The sequence below is a fragment of the Somniosus microcephalus genome, chromosome 2 (assembly GCF_052327205.1).
Source record: "Somniosus microcephalus isolate GS21.2 chromosome 2, FLI_Smic_1.0, whole genome shotgun sequence".
NCBI lineage: Eukaryota > Metazoa > Chordata > Chondrichthyes > Squaliformes > Somniosidae > Somniosus > Somniosus microcephalus.
Window position 1 is genome coordinate 136,955,131 of NC_140988.1, and position 6,858 is coordinate 136,961,988.

Genomic DNA, 6,858 nt, shown 5'->3' on the forward strand with positions numbered 1-6,858 from the left:
ATTAACAGTTATCCATTTCTTGAGCTACACACTGGAAAAATGTATGTGATGCCCACCATCAGCAGGTAAAAAGCAATATCGTACTTAACTTTCACTGATACTTTAAACTGTTTCCTGAGACCAAAATAACAAAGTATTTTGAAATTCTTAAGAGTCTTTCTTTCAGAGTCCTTTAACTCAGACTTGGATGACCATAATTTAGGTGCTTTGCTGTTTTGGAGCTCTGTCTCACTGCTGCATTATGGAACTAAATGGTTTAAAGAAGAGAACTGAAGATACGGGGGGAAAATTCAGTTGCTTTGCGCCTCCTGTTAGTGCTCAAAGAGGGCACTAATGGGGCGCAAAGCTACTAGCGCCCGGTTGTGACGATGTTTTCGCCGCTCGCGGAATTGACCAGACATTTTGCGGCGGCGCTAAACACCACTGCCACGATCTCCTGCGCACATAGATCATGTCATCAGTCGAGCGTGCAACGCCCCGGTAGCGCCCTGGACCGGATATTGAGTGGTGCCCCCTGCCTTACTGCATGCCGCTAGCAAGAACAGGTTGAGGGGAGCGTTTTGCCATCGGTAAGGGTCTGGGGGAGCGCTATTTAAAGGTGACTACTTCCTGCCTTTTTTTTCTGCGACATTTTTGCACCACGCATTCTGAGATAGAGAGAGAGACTTCTGGAGAGGTTCAACGCTGTGTGAAGGAGTTTTCGGTACTGAGCAGCACTTTGCAGGTTCATTTTGATTTGACCTTCTTTGCATCGATTTAGAAGAGACTGTGGGGGCTGCACTCTGAGCTCTTTCCCTGGGCCTCTCCATTGTGCTTTCTAGCAGATTTGATGTACAGGACTCTCCAGGCCAAGATTCAAGGCTGCAATGAGCAGGGTGTGAATGAAGAGCAAGATCAACCCACCCCTTTAAGAACTGGCCGGCACCAGTGTGTCTGTGTTCCATTGCTGAATGACATTACATGAGCTTCGCCAGGGCTCTGAGGTAGCGCCTCGCTCCTCGGCGTTAGTGCCTTAAGAGAGGTGTGTAGCACTGATTTAGTGCTTCAATGATCTCCGGGGCAATAGAAGCCAAGTTTGCAGTCGGAGGCGATAATTAGCGCCAGGCACTAAACTTTGCGCCCGGCCGATAATTGCGGCCCAAATGGGGAGCTACAGAACGACTAAATTATTAGTCCTGTCAACATTTTACTATTCAATCTGCCACACCGCTCATACCCACTTAGTGGGCTCGTCCATCCCATGGATAAAACTTACATAGCAAATGCACTAGTTGTACCATTCCTATTTATACTTTAGTTGAGTAAATATATAAAGAATTTTTCCCTGAATTGTTCTAGATTTGTTTGTGGTTTTTGCCTCTCCCAGGAGATTGCATGGCTGCTGGCAGGTAGGGAGTATTGAGGGTCACGATACCTAGTGCAACACCACTCCATGGGACAGACTTGATGGACCAGCTTGTCTTTTTCACAGAATCACACAGAATCACAGAAACCCCACAGTGCAGATAGAGGCCATTTCGGCCCATCGAGCCTGCACCGACATATCCCACCCTATCCCCGTAACCCCACGTATTTAATCCCCCTAACACTAAGGGTCAATTTATCATAGCCAATCAACCTAACCCGCACATCTTTGGACTGTGGGAGGAAACCGGAGCACCTGGAGAAAACCCACGCAAGCACGGGGAGAATGTGCAAACTCCACACAGACAGTCGCCCGAGGCCGGATTCGAACCCGGGTCCCTGGCGCTGTGAGGCAACAGTGCTAACCACTATGCCACCGTGCTTCTTTGTTCGTATGTTCGCAACTGTTGATGTAAATACTTTTCTGGTGGAATTTTGGACATATTCAGATGAGGAAATGTCAGTGCTGGGAAATGGAAACACTTCTTCCTACTTTTATCACTTGGTGTCAACATGCAGCACTGTAACATGGGACAGAAGCAGAGTAAACATTAAATAAACATCCCTAGATTTGGAGGGTGCAGTTATCACATGGTAAGACTTAGTTATTTTTAACTAGCCTTTTTTGTAAAAGAAAGTGTAGTTTAAAAATAAATATGTGGACAGGCGGGGTGGGGGGTGAATTTAAACCCCCAAGAACAAGTGGATTAGGGGTGGGTGAGTATCTAAAATAAGTTATTTTAGAGCGCGACCGCAACCCGGCTCCAACGCGTCCACTTCTGGGTTTAACAGACGCACGTTCAGATGCCTGCTTACTCGCTGAAGTCAGGACTTTAATTAGTGCAGGTGTGCAGGTACTGATTGCAGCAATTAATGTCCTTCAGAGATGTTATTGAGGTCTTTTTGAATTGAACTTTACTTAACCTTTAAATTTAGCGTCCGCAGAACGGGGTTCCCAGAGCTCGGGAAACTTACCAGAGAAACAAAGGCGAGCTGGAGCTGGAGTTCAGGTGGGTATTTAAACTGATGATAACCCCACTGGAATAAAACCTCACTGATTACAGCTGCTGTCTCAGTTGCCAGAGTTCTTGCGTTGATACAGCTTTTCCTAAACTTTGGAAGCTTTCAAACTAAAAGTTCAGGATGGGAGGCGCCTTGGATGTATTTGACAGTACATCAGAAGAGGAAGATCATCACCATCGACAGCATCAACAATGTGCTTTTGGGGGATCAGCACATGCACAGGAGAGAGAGGCACAGGAGAGAGGGTCACAGAAGAGAGGTGCACAGGAGAGAGGGACACAGGAGAGAGAGGCACAGGAGAGAGGTGCACAGGAGAGAGGGACACAGGAGAGAGGGTCACAGAAGAGAGGTGCACAGGAGAGAGGGGCACAGGAGAGAGGTGCACAGGAGAGAGGGACACAGGAGAGAGGGGCACAGGAGAGTGATGCACAGGAGAGAGGGGCACAGGAGAGAGGGACACAGGAGAGAGGGACACAGGAGAGAGGGACACAGGAGAGCAGAGCACAGGAGAGAGGGGCACAGGAGAGAGGGGCACAGGAGAGAGGGACACAGGAGAGAGGGACACAGGAGAGCGGAGCACAGGAGAGAGGGGCACAGGAGAGAGGTGACACAGGAGAGAAGAGCACAGGAGAGAGGGACACAGGAGAGAGGGGCACAGGAGAGAGGGACACAGGAGAGAGGGACACAGGAGAGAGGGGCACAGGAGAGAGGGACACAGGAGAGAGGGACACAGGAGAGAGGGACACAGGAGAGAGGGGCACAGGAGAGAGGGACACAGGAGAGAGGGACACAGGAGAGAGGGGCACAGGAGAGAGGTGACACAGGAGAGAGGAGCACAGGAGAGAGGAGCACAGGAGAGAGGTGCACAGGAGAGAGGAGCACAGGAGGGAGGTGCACAGGAGAGAGGGGCACAGGAGAGAGGGGCACAGGAGAGAGGGGCACAGGAGAGAGAGGCACAGGAGAGTGGGTCACAGGAGAGAGGGACACAGGAGAGAGGGGCACAGGAGAGTGATGCACAGGAGAGAGGGACACAGGAGAGAGGAGCACAGGAGAGAGGGGCACAGGAGAGAGGGGCACAGGAGAGAGAGGCACGGGAGAGTGGGTCACAGGAGAGAGGTGACACAGGAGAGAGGAGCACAGGAGAGAGGTGCACAGGAGAGAGGGACACAGGAGAGAGAGGCACAGGAGAGTGGGTCACAGGAGAGAGGTGTACAGGAGAGAGGAGCACAGGAGAGAGGGGCACAGGAGAGTGGGTCACAGGAGAGTGGGTCACAGGAGAGAGGTGCACAGGAGAGTGGGTCACAGGAGAGTGGGTCACAGGAGGGAGGGGCACAGGAGAGAGGGACACAGGAGAGAGGGGCACAGGAGAGAGGGGCACAGGAGAGAGGGGCACAGGAGAGAGGTGCACAGGAGAGAGGGACACAGGAGAGAGGGGCACAGGAGAGAGGTGCACAGGAGAGTGGGTCACAGGAGAGAGGGGCACAGGAGAGAGGTGCACAGGAGAGAGGGGCACAGGAGAGAGAGGCACAGGAGAGTGGGGCACAGGAGAGAGGGGCACAGGAGAGAGAGGCACAGGAGAGTGGGTCACAGGAGAGAGGTGCACAGGAGAGAGGGACACAGGAGAGAGGGACACAGGAGAGAGGGGCACAGGAGAGAGGGGCACAGGAGAGAGGGACACAGGAGAGAGGGGCACAGGAGAGTGATGCACAGGAGAGAGGGACACAGGAGAGAGATGCTGTAAGATTCTCAAAATTAACAGATCTGCCAAAACAAAAGAAAACCCTATTAAAATGCCTTTGGAACCTTGCTAAAAACTTCAGGAGTGATAAAATGGCATGTTGGGCCTAACAAGGAGATTCAAGTTCAGAAACTGACTTGGCATTGTAAAAGGCATGTTCAGGTATGTTTGGAAAAAGGTTGTTGCAGAATTTGGGATCTACCTCTGCAGTAGACAGTTTGCGTATTCGAGATAGTCATCTGTCTGGGGGAACCGTAAACGTCACTCAGCCTCTATCAAGAAATTTACATGCTAACAATAGAGCCATGGAAGAACAGCCTCACAGGACCCATCCAAAGAAATGCGTAAAACAAATCACTTCGCCAACCTACAAAGAATCTCAGGCCCCACAGGAAACTCAAAGCTTGAGGACAATTCACTACAATTAAATAAGAGCTCAACAGCTCAGGAAAACCATCCCGAAACCACTTCTCACATTTTAAACAACTTCAACAGCTCAGGAAGCCATCCCGAAACTACTTAAACAATTTACACAACTCAATATTAACGAGCCCACCAAAAGCTAACAATAAACCTAAACTGGTTTGGCGCGTAGATTAGCAGTGCTCGATTAGTATAATTGGAGGCCTGAACAGTTAACAGTTCAGTTCAGCAAGGCAGGTGTTCCAAAGAGAACATAGTACAATTCAATCGGAAAGAGGAAACAAGTTCAAGAAGAGCCATCATCGAGTAACATCAAGATCAAGGAGCAAGCATCTCGAAGCAGTTCTCTCTCTCAAAGAAGTAACAAACCATCGGACACCTTGTGGCACCAAGGGCCCCAAGAAACAACCAACCGAACATTATCCTCAGCCAACCGGGTAATATTGGGCCACCACGACCAACGATAAACCAACTCAGAAGAAACCGAAGATCCGCAAGCTTTTCCACTTTACAAACTATCCTGACTTACCCCTGGGTAAGATTTTATTCAAAAAGACTCTAAACCCTATTGCTAACCAAAGAAAATTGGGTACTCATCTGATAAATCCAATACGCACCCTACCGCATCAGCGGACTCGCGAAGACTGTCCAGATATGCAGGTGAAGTCCTCTACTGCGTCTGGGGTATGGCAGGCCCCAATGACACATTTAGCGAACCCCAAAATCGTGAACCAGCTCAACTGTCAAGGAGTCGTTTGGTGAGCATTATCCCTGCTCCTTTAGAGCCTAACTTAGCTAGTAAGGTGGGATTGGGAGGGGTGAGATATTTGTCTACAGTAATTTTACCTCGTGTATGTCGAAGTGTTTCCCCATTTTATTAGAGTGTTATTATTGTGTTGTATTTTCTTTCTCAAATAAAATTCAAAGTTCTTGCACCAAAATCAGTTTGTCTGCTGTACTTTTATCAAAACCCCCAAATAAGTCCAAGGTCTAGAACCAAGGGAGTGGGAGCGATTCAAACCGCTCATAAGTCAGAGGTGAAGCTGACCCCACACACCACCCCCTACATAATGGCGACCGCGGCAGGACCTTGGCAAAAGGGATGTGATGCAGTAAACACTGTTTTTGAGGAGAGAACAAAGATGAAAGAGAGGATTTCCTCTTATGTAGTTGAGAAAGTAAATATCACCAAGAATTGGGTGTTCAGTCTGTTGCGTGCTGAGCGTCCCATGGATGCTGCAGCCAAATGGACTGTGTTCTGTCCTCCTCACTACTATGATTCGACAGAGAGCTAAACCCTCATCACCAAACAGGAGGCGTTGTTACTTTTAATCCAGTTTAATGACACAGGGTGAAACTACAAAGAGAGCAAGAAATTACAACATCAAATAAGGCCGATTGGTATTACAATCACGATCTGAATACACAAAATAAACCTAGGATAGTAGAATGAAACGTTACCACTATAACTCAATGGTTCTATTACAATTTGAGGTAAATCTGATACAACAATCAAAGGTCTAACACATGAATGCCAGGGGAAAGACTAATAGCCAGCCACATGGAAACTCCACAAAGTGCAATATTTTAACTCATCTGGCCGCAAATATCAAGAAATGGTGACATAGATCAAACATAAAGCCATCTGATAAAAAGCTACTTACAGACAATGCCAATCAAAGGGGGAAACTGAAAAGGATGGCGTAAGATGCTGCAGAATCACCAGCCATGATTTCTGGCTCCCTCGTGGTTGTGTTATACTTTCACTTTCTCATCATGTCACATGACATAAATCAACAATAAGGAGGTAAGTAGTAAAAACACTAGGGGGAGACAAAACACAATACTAAAAGTCTCATGAGGACATAACACTCCCCATCTGGTATCTCTAAGATGCCACGTAATAAAGAAAATACAACTCATCAGGGAGCAACCGTCTGGTCTTCCTTGGAGAGAAGAAGCACAATCTCTGTGATTGGCCTGTAGAAGAGCTTTGTCCCATCACCGATTGGGATCTTGACCTCTACCTTCCGAACTCTACCACCTTTGCTGGGGAAAACCTTTGAGATGATCCCCATCGGCCATTCACTTCTTTTGTTCTGACTGTCCTTCATTAAAACTATGTTCCCCGTCTGGACGTTGGTCTTTGATGACTGCCATTTGCTACGTGCTTGGAGAGTTGACAGGTACTCACGTCGCCAACGGCTCCAGAAGGTGTTGGCCAGACTCTGTACCTGCTTCCACTGACGTCTGTAGAGGTCCTTGCTGCC